General features: G+C 36.1%; 2 pseudogenes across 2 annotated transcripts in view; one reads left to right on the top strand and one right to left on the bottom strand.

Moving 5' to 3' along the window:
* The first annotated feature begins 267 nt into the window (after nt 1–267).
* Nucleotides 268–3048, top strand: LOC143544726 (putative serine/threonine-protein kinase PIX13; annotated as a pseudogene). Its single transcript, XR_013137300.1, has 6 exons — nt 268–481; nt 575–901; nt 1571–1707; nt 1800–1933; nt 2019–2142; nt 2519–3048. The product of XR_013137300.1 is annotated as a putative serine/threonine-protein kinase PIX13 (transcript).
* A 290-nt stretch (nt 3049–3338) lies between these two features.
* Nucleotides 3339–21011, bottom strand: part of LOC143544745 (actin-related protein 7-like) — a 141049-nt pseudogene continuing 123376 nt past the window's right edge. Inside the window, exons 2-8 of the transcript XR_013137305.1 lie at nt 11961–12053; nt 11118–11333; nt 10880–11021; nt 10556–10800; nt 9722–9906; nt 3830–3897; nt 3339–3727 (exon numbers count right to left, since the gene is read on the bottom strand). The product of XR_013137305.1 is annotated as an actin-related protein 7-like (transcript). The remainder of the gene's footprint in view (nt 3728–3829; nt 3898–9721; nt 9907–10555; nt 10801–10879; nt 11022–11117; nt 11334–11960; nt 12054–21011) is intronic.

Below are 21011 nucleotides of genomic sequence, written 5' to 3'. Positions count from 1 at the left end.
AAACTTCAATAACATTAACTTTTTTCATGATATATATTTTATGTTTTAACACACGCACGTAGGTTTTGATAGCAGTTTATATTAGCTATGAAAAGCATAACTCCATTTAAAGGGAGACTTGTATGATTATAGAAATGAAGGGTGTGACAACTTATCCACACAAAGTTTTCCGAATAAAAGAACATTCTTGCAATATAATAATATTATACTCACACCATATATTCGTATAGAAAACTTCATATGGCACTCACCATCTCATCTCATCTCATCTCATTTCCATTCCTTTTCTCTCCACTTTCCAAGAAACACCTTTTTTTCCTTAAAAAAAGGCAATATATATATTTCTGAAACCTTAATTGATCAAAACCTAACTCACTGTGTGTGTGTGTGTGTCAGTGAGATATACAAAGACATAACATGGGATGCTGCTTTCCAAAACCTGTCAGTAATCTTTCAACCACCAATCAAATTCAGACCCCAGGTATTTTCTTTAATATTTTCTCTAATTATTACCCTTTTTTTTATTTCTTAACACTTTTATTAAATTTCACCTTTTTTTTATATATTTTTTCAGCAGTTTATGTTAGTGATGACATAAAGAAAGAACCCATGATCCAAAAACAACCATCCCCGGATGTCGAAGGTGGCGGCAAAGAAGCGATTCCGCGGGCGACTGGGAGAATAGTTACACCAAACTTAAAAGTGTTTCACATATTCTGATCTTCGAAGCGCCACAAAGAATTTTCGGCCGGATACCATGCTTGGAGAAGGTGGTTTTGGGAGGGTTTTCAAGGGATGGGTGGACGACGAAACATACGCGCCGTCCAAGCCTGGTATGGGCATCGCTGTTGCCGTCAAGAAATCAAATACGGACAGCGCTCAAGGTCTCAAAGAGTGGCAGGTTTGTTTCTTCCAATTTTAATTTGTCTTACTGATTATTGTTTGAATTACCTAAACCATAGTAAATAACTAAATATCCATTATTAATGCTATGTATTGCTGCATGTCAAATATGCGTGACGTGCACGATGATTAATTGTATTTGCAATAATTCAAGCTATAGAAATATATATATTTGTATAGCATAACTTTTAACGAATATGCTAATCTCTCAGTAATTTATTTTTGTTGAAACTTCTAAATCCACATTAGTGTACAATTAATGTTAGATAATGTACAAGTTCATATAGAATGTTTTTTGTCTTTAGTAAAGTATGCTATTGATGAGGCTTATAAATATTACAAGTAGAAAAATGTGACCCCACATGCACATGTCATTTTTCAAATTAATATGTATTTTCATTGGGTCCTCATTAATATTGTAATGGCAGCATATATTTTGGAATTAGTTTTTGGTCAAAGTGTGTCTCTCCATTTTTTTCTCAAAGTTTAGACTTTAGACATTTGGGATAGCAAAGTTTGATTTTACATCTTCAAAATGCATGTACACATCAATTCATCCCCAATGATAGTTACTTATTCTTAAATAAGTTATGAAATTATTTGCTCAACTATTCATAGGTAATAAAATTTTTATATTTTTTATTAATTTTGATAGTTTGTTATGCAGGCAGAAGTGAACTTTTTGGGAAAAATTAGTCATCCAAATCTTGTTAAAACTAGTGGGATGTTGCTCTGAAGACAGAGACTTTCTTCTTGTGTATGAATATATGCAAAAGGGTAGTCTTGAAAATCATCTTTTTAAAAGTAATCATTTTATATTCATACCAATTAATATATTTTTAATATCAAAGTACTATTATCACAATTTAATTTATATATATTTGGTATTGCAAAAGGTCAAGAACCGCTTCCATGGTCCACGAGGATTAAAATAGCCACCGGAGCAGCACAAGGGCTCGCATTTTTGCATACTACAGAAAATACTGTAATTTACCGGGATTTTAAGTCCGCAAATATTTTGTTAGACACGGTATGTATTTACTATAAACTTTATAAATTATTCCAGTTTTACTTTTAGAAATTATTTATGAATTAATTTATTCTCTTTTCTTCAGGATTTTAACGCGAAGCTCTCTGATTTTGGACTCGCTAAGTTGGGTCCCGCCAATGGCGCTTCTCATGTCTCGACGCGTGTTGCAGGCACATACGGTTATGCGGCTCCAGAATACATAGCCACCGGTTAGTTATCCACTGTTGTTTCAAAATTCATGTATAAACTAGACAACTATTACATAATAGATAATACCACACATGTCTCTATAATTTTGTATTTCCTAACATGAGGGTGAAGGGTTTAAATAATGTAATGTGCAGGTTTGGTTATGTTAAGGGTAACTAATAGTGGGGTGTGCCTTTCAAATAAGGAAAAAAAAACTGTCCTAAATACATGAAACTTTTGTTAACTAATCCCATGTCCGAAAACTCGTTCCATTGTCCATCCTAAATGTTATAGGTTTCGAGTTTTCCTATCAAAGTCGGGTTTTTTTTACCGTCTCTTATATAAATTAAGTCTCAGTCCATAGAAGTCATTGGTAAAGTTATGATTTAAATGCAGGTCACTTATATGTCAAGAGTGACGTCAATGGCTTTGGAGTGGTATTGCTAGAAATAATAACGGGCCTACTTGTGGTTGACACTAATAGACCGGGCTCACAACATAATTTGGTGGAGTGGGCTCGACCTGCCTTGCCCGACCAAAAGAAACTGCGAAAAATAATGGACCCGGGGCTAGAAAACGATTACCCTTCAAAAGGTTCACGTAAAGTGGCTGAGCTCATCTTACGTTGTCTAGAACAAGACCCGAAAATTCGGCCCTCAATGGAAGAAGTTGTGGTGAGTTTACAAGCCTTCAGTGCTATTGAAACGAAACCGAAGGAGGCTAAGGTCCATACAACCCAACAAACAGGCCCCAGTCACGTTCGTCGACATTATCAATCAGCCCACCAATCTCCGCTCCATAGGAAGGTTGGCCGGTGAGATTGTATTGACCAAAAAGGCCAACAAACCATTTTAAAGTAGCATTGAAACCAACCTGAAAATGGTTTAAATCAATTTGCCAGAGACTCAATGATATAGCCCCTTTAGAGGTAGTAGCTCCCTAAACATTGCGAAAGGTGAAATATGTTGTTTGATTTATTGATTATGTATATTTATTTGTAGAATAAATATAGATGACTTTTACAAATCCAATACGTGAATATAGTTTGTATTGAATGACACTGCCTCCCCAGTCCTCAAAACATATATTTCATATACTATTGAACTCTTGTAGTTCACTTTAATATACTTGTGTGATTATTAAATTTAGCCCAAGTGTCCATCATTAAAAGACATTGAGACATTAAACCGAGCCTAAAGCCAACAGGTAAAGCTCAAACTTGTCATCGCCTGTTTGCATCTCTATATATTTAACAGTTTCAACTGGCACAAAGATTTCTAAACCTAAAACTACCACTTGATAAGAAAAAGGAATCAATGAAGCAAACAAAACATCACGAAATCATGCTACAAAAGATAAGAGTTTAGTCGTTAACATTGTTATATTCTACGTTTAACCTAATAATTATCAACTAACAAGCACGATAGATATACGGTTACACAACACAGGATCTCAGAAACATTTGCGATGCACAACAGACGGTCCAGATTCATCATAATCTCCCTTGGTTATATGTTGATTTTGAGGAAACACAACCTTGGCAAGAATGGCACCTCCCACCCATGCGGAATACATGGATAAGTTCTCTGGCATGTATTCTGGTGCCTGCATAATATTATTTATAATAAAAAATTGTAATCACATTTATGTATGTCACGTACTCTTCGCGATTTCCCCTAATTTTAAAGATAAAATATGTGTTATTACCTTTACTAAAGAAGGTCGTATGGCAGATGAACAAAGACTAGCTTCCTTCTGAAACCTATCTTCAAAACCTACAGTGCAGCCGCTTAACAGGTCAAAAAGTATATACCATTACAATAATAATCTAACCTTCTGAATAATGCACTTTAGTAGATTGTAATTTAGAAACACACATTGGGCGGGTATCAACATGTTTGGCACGTTTCCTTTTTAGCTATGTTAAACTTTTCACCCATTTGACCCATCAAAAAGATAAAATAACCCAAATGACCAGTTCATAAGCAGGTCACATTTTCCACCTTAGCATTATATTTCTTACAAGTGCTTTAAGCATGGGTTTTCCCAAGTTACAAAAAGGGCCCCGCTACACTTACCATTTCTCCCCTAAACTTATTTTACTTTTATTCTTTTTTCTAACCAATCATGGTATGCCACATGGACCACTTAACATTTATTTTCTCTTACCAACTTTTAAAATACGATGTTTGTAAGTTCTTGTTAGTTGTATTTAGTTAGGGTTTTAGCCCATATAGTTGGCTAAAGCCCATGGGCCTTTTATGGGTTGATAGCTAGGGTTTATTTGTGTATAAATAGATGTAGTTGTTTATGTATTTCTCACACCTTTAAGTAATAAACATTACTTCACTACAACCATCTTATTTCTTACATGGTATCAAAGCTACGGCTCTCGATCCAAACCCTAGCCGCCATCTGATCCGAACCATAGTCTGACCAGCCCGCTACCAGATCTGAAACGAGCTTTAACCTCGTTATACCTACTGTTTTGTCACAAAATCTTTTTTCGAGACACCTCCTACCATCACCGCCGCCACTATCGCAACTTCCGAAACATCATCCGTCAAAAAATCGCCGCCAGCCGCCGCCTGACGCGCCGCCACGCGCCGCCCAGTTGCCGTCACTGTCTCCCACGCGCCGGCGCGTGACTGGGTTTTCGGTCACCGGATTTTTTCCAGATCTGTTGTTTTTTACTTCCGAAGCTTCCTATGTTGTTAGTTTTCTGATACGACAACTTTTTCCGTCTGTCTCGGTTATTGCGTTCGAGTTTTGTTCAAACACTCCAGCTACCAGATCCAATGGAAGCCAAAAAGACCACTGAAAGTCAGATTGCTCCAGGTATTATCAACTACTCTGCTGTCCTTCGCATTCCCGTTAAGCTTGACTCAAAAAATTGGGGTTCGTGGAGTCTCTTTGTCCAAAAGGGTCTTGAAAGTATGAACAAAAACGACCATCTCACTAAACCACCCCCGGACCCGATTACCAAAGAATGGAAAATTGATGATAGCGGAATCCTAATGGCCCTATGGAATGCTATGGATACACAAATCCTTACTATTGCTCAAAACTTTTCCACCGTAAAGGAAATGTGGGATCACCTTTCTTCATCCTTTTCGGCTAAGGAGTCTATCTCTCATGCTTATTCTGTGGTTCAAGCCTATGGTCGGGCCGAGCAAGGTGATTCTACATTTACCGACTATTTCACACGATTCTGCAAACTCCGAGATGAGCTTCGCACTATGTTTCCACCCACTACTGATTTGAAGATTCAGGAGGAGCGAAACGCTAAGATGGATGTCATGACCTTCATTGCCAGGATATCACCTAAGTATTCAAGCGCCCGACCCCTACTATTGAGCAACTCCGCTGCTACATCTTCAGTTGCATCAACCTTTCACCTGTTATGGGAAATGTATGGTCCTTGTGCAACTCTACCTCCTACTGATACATCGGCTATGAATACATCTACTGGTCGGGGTACTGGTCGAGGTTCTCATATGACCCACAAAAGGGTATTGGACGGGGCGGTGGTCTTGTTTGTCACTATTGCAAGGAACTAGGTCATACGAAATGAGACTGCTTGAACCGCCCTCCTGGAAGTCAGCCACCTCCTCGTCCCAAAGCTCGTTTGGCTGCCGCTGGTGAGACTTCAGATCCAACCGCCACTCCCACCTACACAGTTAGCGAAGTAGACTATTGTCGTCTCCAGCAGCTTCTAGCCTCTCAGACTCCTGCTCCTGTTCCTGCTCCATGTGCCAATACGGCCGATTCAGGTACGCTTCCTAGTCCTTCATCTTGGATTATTGATTCGGGTGCCACTCATCACATGACTGGGAACTCGGGTATCTGTCCAACCTTAATAAAGTCTCCCACCAACCTGTTCGACTGGCTGATGGGTCTTCCTGTCCTGTACTGGGGGTTGGATCCATTAACACCTCATCCAACTTAAACCTCTCGTCTATTCTATATGTTCCTAAATTTCCCGATAACCTTTGTTCGGTAAGCCAACTTACTGAACAACACAATTACTCCGCTAAATTTTATCCTACTCACTGTATCTTTCAGGAACTAGGGACGAACCGTCTGATTGGCACAGGTTTTGAATCTGGAGGCCTCTACCGCTTAATCTTCCTGTCAGGTCCTACATGTTCTACAGCAACTGCTTCAGTCAAGGAGGACCACTGTCGGTTAGGTCATCCCTCTACAGCGGTTATGAGGCAAATGCGTCCAGATTTACCACTTTCGTCTTTTAATTTTCATTGTGAGTCGTGTCAACTTGGTAAACATACCAGGCGTCCCTATCCCCCTAGAGTGTCTAATCGAGTCAGTTTTTGTTTTGAACTTTTGCATTCTGATGTATGGGGGCCTTGCCCTACCAAATCTACTTTGGGTTTTGAATATTTTGTTAGCTTTATTGATAACTATTCTCGCACTACTTGGATTTATTTGATGAAATCTCGTAGTGAGGTTTTTTCCATATTTCAAGAATTTAATGCTTATGTTCAAAACCAATTTAACACCACCATTAAAACTTTCCGATCCGATAATACTAAGGAATATTTTTCTACCGACTTTTCTTCGTACTTAAAAAACGTCATTATTCATGAATCATCATGTGCATATACATCTCAACAAAATGGTGTGTCCGAACGCAAAAATCGTCACCTATTGGATGTTGCTCGCACACTCATGATCCAATCACGTGTCCCTCATCATTTTTGGGGAGATGCCGTTCTCACAGCTGCATATCTGATTAACCGTATGCCCACACCCGTTCTTCATGGTAAAACACCGTTTTCTGTACTATGTCCCACCGGTACTCCTTTTCCTCTCGCACCTAAAGTCTTTGGTTGCGTTGCCTATGTTCATGACCATCGTCCGAAAACAATCAAACTTGATCCCCGAGCCCTTCGTTGTATCTTTGTTGGTTACTCACGGGTTCAAAAAGGGTATCGGTGCTATAGCCCATCTCTTCACCGATACTTTACTAGTGCCGATGTCACTTTTAATGAGTCCTGTCCTTACTTTCCTGAGTGTTCCACTCCTGTTTCTGACCCATTTCCTGACCTCGATATACCCACATCTCCCCTCATCCCCACCATTCATGTGTCAATTCCTTCTACCGATCCAATCTTTACTGATTCTGACCCACCGACAGAATCTCCGCCACTGCTTTTCACATATGCTAGGCGAGGTAGGGGTCAAACATCAGCGACTCTTGATTCACACCCTGGCCACGACCCCGAAATACCCTCCGATACTCCGTCTACATCTGAGCAATCCACACCTCTCACTAATACATTCTTACCTGATCCAACAACCTCTGATACACCCGTTTATGATCCTCATGGTGCCCCACTTCCCGATATACCTATTTCCTTTCGCAAGGAACCCCGGAAATGTACTCGTTACCCAATTCAGGACTATGTTGCCTACACCCACCTATCTCCTGAATCTCATACGTACACCACTACCATTGATTCCTACCCGATTTCCAAAAATGTGACGAGCGCTCTCGCTCACCCAGGATGGAGACAGGCTATGGAAGATGAAATTGGGGCTCTAAAGTCCAATCATACATGGGATCTTGAAACACTTCCTAAAGGGAAGCGTATTGTTGGTTGTCGTTGGTTGTTTACGGTTAAACTACACCCGGATGGCTCCTTACACCGCTTAAAGGCTCGGTTGGTTGCAAAAGGGTATTCTCAGGCATATGGCATTGATTACGATGAAACCTTCTCTCCGGTTGCTAAAATGCCATCTGTCCGTATTTGTATCGCTCTTGCTGCCATTAATCATTGGCCGCTCCACCAGCTTGATGTCAAGAACGCCTTTCTTAATGGTGTTCTTGAGGAGGAGGTATATATGGAGCAGCCCCAGGGTTCGTTGTTGAGGAGGCCTCGAAAGTTTGTAGACTACGTCGTTCTCTATATGGTCTTAAACAGTCTCCCAGGGCATGGTTTGGTCGATTCTCTAATGTTATGGGACAGTTTGGGATGACTCGGAGTGCCTACGATCACTCTGTCTTCTTTAGACACCGGAAAGGAAAGAGGATTATCGTAGTTGTTTATGTGGATGACATTATAATCACAGGTGATGACGAGGTCGGGATTACCGAACTCAAGCAGTTTCTTCAGTCTCAGTTTCAGGTCAGCGACTTAGGTCGATTGAGGTATTTCCTTGGCATAGAAGTATCCCGCTCTCCACAAGGAATACTTCTCTCCCAACGAAAGTATGTTCTTGATATGTTAACTGAATGTGGCTTACTGGGTTGTAAACCTGTTGATACCCCAATGCTTCCTACAAAGAAACTCCTCCCAAAGGAAGGATATCCAATGAAAGATCCTGAGCGATACAGACGGTTGGTTGGTAAACTTAATTATTTAACCGTCACACGACCAGATATCTCCTTTACTGTCAGTGTTCTGAGCCAATTTATAGCTACACCATACACCGATCACTGGGATGTTGCCCTTCGTGTCTTAAGATATCTTAAGACCTCACCTAGCTTGGGTATATTATACTCCGATCAGGGTCATTGTCGTGTAGGTGCCTTCACGGAAGAAGGAGATGGTCGGATATCAGGGTTCTCAGATGCAGATTGGGCAGGTTGTCCGATTTCTCGAAGATCTACCACCGGATATTGTGTGTTTGTTGGAGGAAATCTTGTATCATGGAAGAGTAAGAAGCAACACACGGTTTCCCGATCGAGTGCCGAATCGAAGTATAAAGCCATGGCAGATGTAACATCAGAGATGACATGGGTTCGTCGTCTTCTCAGAGAGCTCGGGGTTGTTTCTAATGACTTGATGAGGTTATACTGTGATAGTCAGTCAGCCATTCACATAGCCAAGAATCAAGTATTTCATGAGAGGACAAAACATATTGAGGTCGACTGCCACCTTATCAGAGATCGAGTAGTAGGCACACAAACTGATCCTCCTTCCATTCAACCAGTTCATGTGAAGACAAATTTTCAGCTAGCAGACATTCTAACTAAACCGCTCCGGAAAGCTCAGATAGATTTTATTTGTAACAAGTTGGGCATGATTAAAATCTATGCTCCAACTTGAGGAGTGCTAGTTGTATTTAGTTAGGGTTTTAGCCCATATAGTTGGCTAAAGCCCATGGGCCTTTTATGGGTTGATAGCTAGGGTTTATTTGTGTATAAATAGATGTAGTTGTTTATGTATTTCTCACACCTTTAAGTAATAAACATTACTTCACTACAACCATCTTATTTCTTACAGTTCTGAATATGCCTTTGCAACGTGCTTATTTGTATCATCGTATCGATTTGAATTGTGTTCAAACTGAGTTGTTTATGGTAATTTACAGCTTACAAGTGCTCAAAGCACAAATGCACACATCATCAAACTGCATCACGATTTACATTTATTTTGTATAGTGATGCTATTTACCCTTTTCGCCATTCTAATTAACGTGTCAACATGAATATTTTGCTGTATGCATAGTCAACGTCTAATTTTTTCATGGGTCATGTGTATTTTAAAAGTTTTGTAAATTGTCAATAGCTAACAAATACTGGTTAGATAAAAAATAGAAAAATTAAAAAAAAATAAAAGAAAAAGAAATTACCTGGCATGGAAACTGTTCCACCACAGAGAACCGTGTTCTCCAACAACTGACGATGATTCTCAGATGACACGGTTGAAATGATCCGTACAAGCTGTTCAACAAGCCCATGGGCCTCTAGGCCCAATATAGATGGTTGAAACAAAGCCTCACCAAACTGTATACCTCTCTCTTTTAATAGAAATCACCTGAAACAAACTGAACTTTCAGTCATATGGTTCATGAACAGTTCAGCGGGAAGTTCATATATGTTTACTTTTTTAGTAAACAAAAAAGCACGAATATTTTTTTTTTAATTTAGATAGAAAAATCGAACATAAACGTTTATGTTCGTTCATTTGTGTCAGTTGATGTTCGGTCGTTTATGTTCATTTATGTTTGTTATTTTACATTTATATTAGGTTTATTCGTTTAAGGTCGTTAATATATTCATTTCATATTTTACAATCTAGTCTAGCTTTAGTAACCTTTTTAGCGCAGCACATTGTTGTCTACATTTACGTTTAAATGGTTTTAGCTCAGTTATGTTCATTCATGAATGCTTGGTTACATTCGTTCATTTACGTTCATGAACCATTCATTTATACTGTTAACGAACAAACATAAACAGATATAAGCACCTACATTTTCTTAACTAACGAATACGAACAAGAAAACCTCATTTGTGGAAAATCGTTTGTGTTCAATCGTTTGTTCAATTAAAGTTGAACGACAAACACGAACATGCTCCGTTCGTGTTCATTCAGTTTGTTTACGAGACTAACCCAAAGCATTATCAGATAAACATGCATACACACGCACTCATGAAGAAAAAAGATTAACGAGTCAAGGGACCACCTGGCCATCTGGCAAGGTATGCTTCTCCTCAGGGCATGATTGTAGGGTTTTGTCATAAGCTATATCATCTTCAGCACAGCATGCATACTGCTCTTTTAACTTCTCAACTTCTGAAATATCAAGTTTAACCAGTGGATTTGACTTTGCAAGCTCTTGTGCAAACAGGTTTGTTAAATCAACACCACCAATTTCTAATCTTTTAGATGCTACATGTTGAACCGCACCTTCAATTACTGGAGCAATATCTGCACCCAAAAACAATCAGTAAATTAAAGTTTATAAGTTTATATATACTTAGGAGCTAGTATGCTAAAACTTATATACCTATTTTTCCATGGCCAATATCAACCGTACACCCTGAAATACGTCCTACTGCATACAATGATAATACTGCTTGCTCTGAAGCATAGAAGCCTGATACGTTAAATGTTTCAAACATCATCTGCACCAGCTGTTCTCTAACAGCCTATGAGAAACACAAACTTAATTGAGCTTGAAAGAGAAAAAAGTATCTTAACAAAAAGCCTTGACAAATAAATAGAGATTGAAAGGTTTGACAAACCTTCGGTGTTAAAAGCGGATCTGCAAATAAGATTTGTCCCTCATTGCCAATTTCCCACCCTAGACCATTGTAAAGAACATGGTGCAGTAGATCCTCCATAGCGTCCCAATCTTTAATAAAACCTCTCACCACTGGGTCAACATTGTTAGCCTGTTGTGATGGAGAATCGGGCAACGAACCATCTTCATTCATGATTTTCATTTGAGTTGGAATCATCTGATTCATATATCAAACATGTTACACAGCTGAATACAACAAATTACATAAAAAAACATTTAAAACATATTACAGAGATACGGGTGAGCCAAGCTGAGCCAGGGCGAGCTCGAGCTCTAGCTCAAACTTAAATGAGCCAGCTCAAGCTTGGCTCGCTTATTAACGAACTGAAAAACCAAGCTTGGCTCGTTAAAAGCTATCGCCAACTAGTGGCTTGTCAAGCTGGCTCGTTAACTTATGTTTAAATACATTGATATGTGAAAGACAAAAAATATAAATTTTAGCATACACCTGATACAAAATGTATAAACAAGATAATTTATAACATCATATGTATTATTTTTGTTTTTTTTAATACTTTTTAAAGATCAAGTGGCATATTATATGTATTATTTAATTTATTTTCTCATGTTTTTGAAGGTTTTATTATATATATACTAAAGTTTGGAAGTTAATCAAAACAAGCCAACCGTGGCTCAGGCTCGACTTGTTTAGAAACCAACCTGAACCGTTTAGATACAAGTTTTTTTAGAGCAAGCATCTAACTTTTATAACAGCCCTAACAGAGCAGCCAATACGCAGTTTAAACTTAAATAAGCAGTAAAAAGTTGTGAAACATAACATTACCATGGAAGGAGCTTGATCTGGAATTGCAAAACCGGCTTTCAAGAGCTTAGAGCCAGCATCAATCACCACTGCCTCCATTTTTCTTTAGTCTATCTATTAAAAAATATATATATATATAAAAAGATGAAACAGCTTAACGAACGAACAAATCAAAAAGATTACTCTCAAATTCAACTAAGTGTGTTTCAGTAACTTGTCTAGCATTTCAGCTAATTGTAGTAACATCTTTAGTAAAGTGAGTTAAAGTAATACAAAGAGCTGCGAAGAGTATATTATATAGAGAAATGAACATAATTACTAACCCAAAAGTTACCAAATTAGGGCAAAATTGGAGTTCCAGAAACGCAATATCAACTTATAATCAGACTCGTGTAGCTCTAAATAAGTTACAAAGTGTTGGATAAGCAACGTAATTAACAAAAACTAGGACATACAGCTATAATAACAGTAACAACAAAGGTATAGTAAAGAAAACTAGGTTTACAAAGAAATCGAAACGGAAGCTAACCAATAGAAATTAATGTCCACCGGAGATAGAAATGTATCGTGACTCAGACTGCTACACCGCTGCGACGGCGGTTCGCCGGAAGGAAGAGAAGAACGTAAAGGCGGAAGGAAGAGTGGTTTGGGGTTGGGGTTACAGATTCACATCACACTCCTTGTTTGTTTGTTTGTTATTGGGCCTGGTTAGTAGGTGATGTTCTAGTGGATTGGTTTTTTCAGTTACACTTTGTTATTATTGGGCTTGCATTTCATAATATAAGAATGTCATATGAGAATAAAATGCTTGTTTTTTATAGTGTAATTATCTAACAAAATATTAACGTACAAAAATGTTATTGCCGTTTACAAACCGTGGGAAGATATACTTATGATGTAGCCCATGAAATACCGAAATGGAAGTGGGACATGTCACAATGAACTTCATAACTAGACTACCTCGCATATCTAAAATTTAAAGGCGCTATATGTATGATTGTAGACCATCTAATGAAAAGTGTTCGCATGTGGTTATACGTGAGACTTTAGCATCGCAAAGTTGGCAAAAATGTTCATCAAAGAGATAGTGGCTCGACACGATGTACAGTCGTCAATCGTGTTTGGTCTGGATACATAGAACGTATTTATGTAGGGGCTATGAGATTAAACATCAGCATGACATATCATCCTTAAACCGATGGACAACCCGAAATGACTAACAAAACCCTCGAGGATATGCTTTGTGTTTGTGTCGTCGAATTTGGCGGTGGTTGGGATAGCAACTAACCTTTAGCCGAGTTCTTTTACAACAGTAGCTACCACACAAACATAAAGATGCCTTGTGAGATGCTTTATGGAAGATGTTGTCGAACTCTGGTGTGTCTGGGTGAATGAAATCGGACAAAAGAACGTGGGAGTTTAAAGGTTATGAAGTCAACTTCGGAGAAGTTTGACCAAGTTAAAGCTTGATTAAAAGCTTCCCAAAATGGACAAAAATGTATGTGGATAAGCAAGGCATACCAATCGAGTTCACCATTGGTGAAAAGGTAATGGTAAAAGTATCTCCCTAGTAGGGAATTATCTAGTTTTGGAATAAAGAAAAGTTAATTCCAAGGTATTAGACTGTTTAAGATACTGGCTCAAGTAGGAGAAGTGGCTTACATGCTAGAACTACACGAGAAACTAAATGGAATACATCCTACATTTCATGTATAACATTTACGAAAGTGTCTAGCTAATGATATGACCAAAGTACCGTAGGGAAACATCGAAGTGGGTAACAGACTATATAATGTTGAAGAATCGGTAGCCATCGTCGACCGAAAGGAAAAGCAGTTACGCAAGCTATCAGACATCTTAGAGTGTTGTGGAAGTATCAAAAGGGATTACAAGCAACTTGGGAGTTTGAAAAGGAGATGTATCCATTGTTATTTGATATGTAACAAGTTTCGAGAACGAAACCTCTTGCAAGAAGGGTAGGCTTGTAACATTAGAAATTATATGAGGGATAACTTAGCATATATATTTCATTTTTCGTTAAGGCCTACGGGCCTTTTTGTTTCGGCTCGGCCGAGGTATTTAAATCCTCGGAGACGCCCCTGCGTTTGTGGCTTTTTCACGGTTGTACTACTGAATGATAGTTGGTTTGATGGTGATCATTCCTCATAGCATTCCATAGTTGCAAACATAGAATTTTAAATATTTTTTCACGAACTGTGATAGTGCCATAGTTGGCGGTTTATGTGCCAAAGTTTTGTTACAGTGAATGATTGTGGTAATGATATGTTTATGTTAAATACTTTTTTATACATGCTACGTTTGATAGCTAGAGCTCGCTTAGCAATGTTGATTTTTAGTATGCATATCATGTAAAGTATAGGTTCTGTCAGAGTACGTTATGGCATGGCTGGCATTGAAGCGTGCTACATATCCAAGACTGACATCCTGTTATATTTCCATGACCCATTGCTAAACAATGTTTTTGTATTAACGTTTATTTCATTGTTGCTTATGAACTTCATCTAAGTTTAAAGACTATGCTGCATGTGTAAACCCAACAGTTATGACTCGAGGTGTTACACTCATGTTGGTTGTTGGACTGGTTGATGGGGAACACCCAACAATGATATGCACCATAAGTTGAGTAACATGTAGCGCTTTATCTTCATAAAAGGAAAAAATATGGTATGTTGTCTAAAATTACCACATAATACACATATTTATTTTGTTCCTTAACCAAAACTTATTTATATAACTAAACGAACGACCATGACTATATTTGTTCGTAAACGTTTATTGATGTCTGCTTACATGTTCATTCAATTTTATTTATCGCTTACTACTTTTACCTTATCAAAACTTTGATATGGACATTGTTATCTATTTGTTAATTTCTGTTTAAAATATTAACCAACTCCCACATATTCATTTCTTTAGCATACGAATACTAATAAGAAATTTTATTTGTTTAAGTGTCCTTGCTCGTAAATTTGTTCGGTTAAAGGTAGAACAAAAAAAAACAAACAAAAACATCGGAAATATCTATCTCGTTATGACTAATTATCTTATTAAGACTAATCAATAGTGTATAAATCACTTTCAGTGCATGTATTAAAACCCGACTTGATTAAGTGGGTGCATTTGTTCTTATTCTTACTCTTCTTTTCTTTTTCTTTTTCTTTTTCTTGTTTTTGAATATTAACTATTTCTTGAACAGATGGCGCAGGTGAGTGTGACATTCAAAATTGAAATGATGGAAGAAGAATTTTAGACAGCAAGCTTGGTTATGAACGTCTCTTTTGGAATGATTAAGTGTCGAATGACAATCATTTTATGTCATCATTTGTAGACCACTCTAATCATTGTTATTTATTTTTAATTTATTTAAATCCAACTGTCACTAAATCAATACCCATAATTAAAAAGGTGTCTATTTTGTTTTTGCTCATCAAATATTACGCAATACACACACAGTATGATATAAATATTACCTGAGTTGTATATGGTTTTTAATTGTGAAAAAAACGAAGAGTAGAACATACAAATCGTCTATGCATCTTGTGTGGTTAAAATTCTAGATGCCATCCCTTGTTAAAATTACTTAATGAATTGATTTTTAAATTCATTATTTAAAAATCCAATATCCATTTTGTGAAAGTTTAAGCCATGTCTTTTATATATTTTGTTTAGTTTCTTTTATAATTTCATATACTTTTGTGATTCGGCTCTTCTTTGGTTTTTTAATACATTAGCCGTTCAAAAAAGTGGATGTGATGTGTTGTTTATTACCACTACCATACATTGTCGTTATAAAACGAAAGTGAGATACTTGAACAAAAGATTCGTACTCAACCCTCTTTTCGAAAATAACAAGAGCCAAAACTTACAAGATTTGAAACTCCTAAATAAAATAAACAAACCTTAAAATGAATCTGAGATATAAACCAACAAAAGTTGATATTAATGAAACCACTAAAGATCCAAATTACTAAGGAAATCGATGCATGAGATAAATACGATGAAGCCAGACAGTGACGAGCTATTGATGAAACAAGCGAAGATGAGGGGAAATGTTGTAGGATTAGATCAAGAATCAACAACAATATAAGAAGCAACAAGCTAGTGTATTTGTGATAATAACATGAAAGTTAGGCATGGATTTATAGTTTGCCTAGTAATAATCCAGTAGTTTTAGTTTTGATCCTGATATTATAGTTTCATCATGAGTGAATTTAATTTACACTCATAATGTCAAAACAGTAAAATATGTAATTATTTTTTGTTTTATAAAAGAAATAACTACTAGAAGAAACATACTATTTGTAGTGTATATTTTATCCAAAATCTTACATCTTATAGTTTGGAAGGTGAACATCATTCTTGATGATAAGTGACCACAAGAAAACAAAATATAGTGATTTGTTTTCGATTTTTATATTTTAGTTTTTAAACAAAGCAAAATAAAAATAAACATGTACTCATTATTAATTTGGGTGATAGAGATGGAGTCGCACACTGGACCACGCCTCAAATCCCGACGCAAGCCGATTATCATTGCCAACAATAATTCCTATTGCAGTCAAGTCCGTATTTTTAAATACGTTTCTCATCTACTTTTCGAAAACATAACAATATCGAACCCTTTGAATCATTTATATTACTCTTGTTGACCCGAACACACTATGTCACATAATTCAAATTTTAATTTCTTTCCATTTCTAAAGATTCCGTGAAACGAGTTTGCACTTAATGAATGTTGTATACGTGAATTAGTTTTGTGTTTAACACGTAATTAGCTCAAATGTGAAACACTGAAAATAATATTAGTCAACACCTTAATATGTTTAAGCTCGTTATCAAAATTTTCAAACTCGTTTATTCTGTCATGTCAACTCACACGTATCAAAACACTGGCCATTATAGTGACGTTTTAAGGTAACCTTTTTTTTTGTCTAGGTTTTTTAAACGGTTGATATATATTTTAATAAATGACTTAATTTAGTTATAATTGTATCGTTCTCTCTACATCAGACTTTTTATGTACCTTCTTGGAAACTTATATTTGAAAATTAAAAGTCAAGTTCATCATTTAATGGTTTCAACGAAAATGACGTTAAAAGGTACTCCACAGTATAATAGACAAATATAAATCGACAAGAATTCATCATGCGAATGAAAGATTTATCATAACACCCTTCTTCCTAACTGTCCCATTGCCAATATTAATGACCAAATGCTTTTGCTTTAATAAGATTTCATATATATATATATATATATATATATATATATATATATATATATATATAAACATGTAGAATCAAATAAATATTGAAATTATTCAGCAAAGCGAAGTAATATAAACTTAGGAGCGAACCTTTTCAATTATTAAAATTGTGTAGAAGACCAAAATCTAAAAAAGAGGAGTTACAAATAGTGAAAAACTATAAATGGTAAAAAAAGAAAATGTTCAACTCATTGTAGATATTTTTGTTTTTAAGTCAGGAATTTTATCATTTTTAGTTAGTGTACAATATTGTCACGTATTTTCCTTTTAATAAATGACTAGGTAGATTACCTGGCGCGTTACGCTAGGCTGATGGTATTAACACACGTACAACTTATGATATAAAAAGAAACTTTTTTAAGAAGACGCCTACTCGGTCCGTAAAACACGCGCGATGTGACAAGTTAACACGAAATCGATTGGTATTGGGTTACGGTACTGGAACAAAACCCAAGAAACTAAATGTCTGAAATAGTAATGATTTGTTTTAGGTTGGTTTCGGTAACGTTTGTTTCGGTACTGGAACTAAAAAAAGTTACATATTTCTAGAAAATAACTTTAAATCAACGAACAGGAAAACTTGGTGTTGGAGCGGGGAGATGACTCCTTGAGTCCTTGGACTGTTTCGGTTACGTTGAGATTTAAGTCTAACACAAGCGATAACAAAAACCTTTCTAATACATCAAACAGATGCAAAATTAATGCAGCAAAATGAGTTAGAACCTGCGCAACCAACCATAAAGAATCAAGCCAAGTGCTTAGTCAAATTCTTCAAACCACCAGACCAACTTGAAAAGATTCTAATCTTCTTGAATTATTTTATTAAATCAATAGAAACAATCTGAAACAACATATGTGGCACCGACATGTTGCTCTTTATCTTAGTATATATAATAACTTTCTTTTAATCAAAGGCAATGTACAGCGTGTAATTTATGTACATAGGTTAGATAATTATAAGCAAATGGTGTGTTGTAATATATATGCGTTGCATAATTTGTTTATATACATTGTGTAGTCGTTTATCTATGTTGCGTAATTTGTTATGTAAGTTATGTAATATTGTGAGTAGTTAATTATATGTGTTGCATAATTTGTGTGGGATTATGGTGCATATCTATATTGGCGTATACTCTCATGACGAGGACGTGTATCACATATAATTGCTTTCTACACTTCACATGTGAAAACGTAACGTTTTGTATAATAACCCCTTCGACACATACATAACTTAGGATTGTTGGTCATTAGTTTTCGGGTCATTTGAATTTAAGATGTTGGAGGCTAAATTCCAAATTGAACCAAATTGAATTCAAGTTAAACGTCAAAGGATAGGAAAAGGTTAAATGATATAAACAATATGTAACTTGAGTTTGACTATCATATTAAATATGTTCAAAAATCACCAACTCAACCTCATAATTCGATTAAGATGGTAACCATATCAGAAAACTTAAAAACTGGAATTCGAATCGATTTGTTTTTTAATCTCGATTTGAATGATAAAACAACATATTAAAAATTATTATCTTTTTATTAAATGAAATTATGTTATTATCATTTTTTATCATAGTGAAACAAAAGCTACTAAATAATCCAATTGATCTTGAGAGTAGGCACTTTATTAAACACTTTAAAGTTTAAACTATTAAGACATTAGAGGTTGTTGGACAAAGAATCTATGGGGGGTGACTTTTTTGGAACAAAACGGTAAGAGTGAGGGGGGTGGAGTGACCAATCTCACATGATCAAGGCGTGGTTTAGAAAGATTAATAATAACGTCATATGAGTGCTAATCATGACCATGCCTTTTGTGTTTTTTTGCCCTTTAGGAAACCTACACCTTTTACCCTCAAAACTTTAAATCTCATCCTATATTGATCCCATAGCTTGCTGTAAACATGTAAAAGTGCCTCTCAGATGGCTCACATATATGGTTTGTGGTTGCGCTAAACACGACTCTAGACTCGAGTTACTTCCTTAGACATATATTATCCGATGTATGTTGTATAGTGTAATTATAAATACACATGACATGACACATAACTTTTGTGATTATATATTAGCTATTATGCATGTTACATGGTATCCTTTACATTGCCTTGTGGTCAATTACATGGTTTTTACCATTAAGAACGAGTCTAAGTAGAAGTGAGACTTTTAAAAAACTGTATATATTAAGAACGAGTCTAATTGAGGTTAACTTTTATATATATAAAAAAAAAGGTGTAAATTAGTTAAAGAAAGTAACTTCCTTGGTTATGATTAAATGCTATTGGTTAATGTCAATCTTATTTAGGCATCCAGAGGAACCTTAAGTTTAATGATCCATTGGTGAATTATTCTAAATAAGAGACAAATGAAAAGGAACAAAATGCTATGTTTATGTAGTTAAATGAACGAATGTGAATACATTCGTTTATACTAAATACTAATTCATTCACACGCATACTCTAATGTGCGTATTTTCGTATTTCACTATGTATACACAACTTCTATTAGTAATCGTGCAACTATTTCATTCTTGGTCATTGTTTTATCCATACTTTTACATCATTTTCTTTTTTCAAATTTACACATAACCATGTCTCTCAGTTTTTATAATATAATTTAAATAATACTTAATCTTAAGTTCTTTAACGTCATGTATTTTGTGTTAAACCATACTCATATGAAAAGTAAATAAACATTCTTACCACTATTTCGTCAGTATATTAATAATAAAACTAAGTACAAGTGTGAAAGTAATAATATTTGGGGGCATATAAAGGTGGTGGTCAACCTGTGAGCAGTTAGTCAACTGTCTTCTAGTACATATGTATGTCCAACACGTCAAATCCACTCACACTTCATCATCAACTCTAGTGTCTTGTTACATTTCAAACTTGACACATTAGACTCATAACCGATATGTACCAATTAAGCATATAACACATTGCTTTACCGAAAAATGGAAACAAAAACAAAATGTTGTTGAGACAGGAAAGACCGGACGGTCGAACTAGTTTGATTGGGTTTCGGTCACTTACCGGTCCGGTTCTATACAGTTCATTCGGCTCCTTGAAAATTGGCTGCCCGAACCGGACCGGTTGAACCGGTTTACTATGAAAAAAATATAATTTTTTAGAAAACTTTTTCTTTTTCAGCCTGAATCGTATTTTTTGGACAAAAATTGTTAGACTGGTCCAACCGGTGAACGGTTGCCGTCCAGTTCATTGTCCGATCCGATTATGAAAACATTAAACAAAATAAAAATGAATTTCCTTCTTTGTAATATTTCATTATAGTTTTTCTTTGTAATTATATTATTTGACCTGTTCTTATTTATTTTTCTGAGATCATGAAATTTTTTTGAGTGAAACTGTAGAAGAGAATAACCTAAAACATAAAGTCGGTCAAGTTTCAGAATAAAACATCCCGTCTCAGGAAGACTCACTCACTAATACTCTCTTTTTTTAAAAAAAAGTCAAACATTAATAAAAGAAAACAAACAGACCAATACAAGAACCGTATGCCCGAAACATACAAGGAAATAGAAACAAACACAACCGAACAAATTAAACTACAAATTAACTTGCACCATTTCTTCCAATCAAGACTAGAACTCTTGCTTCTATAATCTATACTTCATCGAAACGAGGATGCTATCAAAAACGAGATCATTCATTGATTTTCAAATCATCCAACACGTTACCGCCTAAATTAACTGAACTGCAAGGCATTCCGCTTTATTTCTTTTATCTTGTCTAGTACGAGGATGTCCAAATTTTCTCCCGGAATTGAAGTTG

This window comes from Bidens hawaiensis, unplaced genomic scaffold, assembly GCF_021521415.1.
Source record: "Bidens hawaiensis isolate Kalapana, Puna unplaced genomic scaffold, B.hawaiensis_p1.1 tig00013743_1, whole genome shotgun sequence".
In the NCBI taxonomy this organism is placed as follows: domain Eukaryota; kingdom Viridiplantae; phylum Streptophyta; class Magnoliopsida; order Asterales; family Asteraceae; genus Bidens; species Bidens hawaiensis.
The sequence above is the reverse complement of the archived record's forward strand: the minus strand, read 5'-3'. Positions and strand labels throughout refer to the sequence as shown.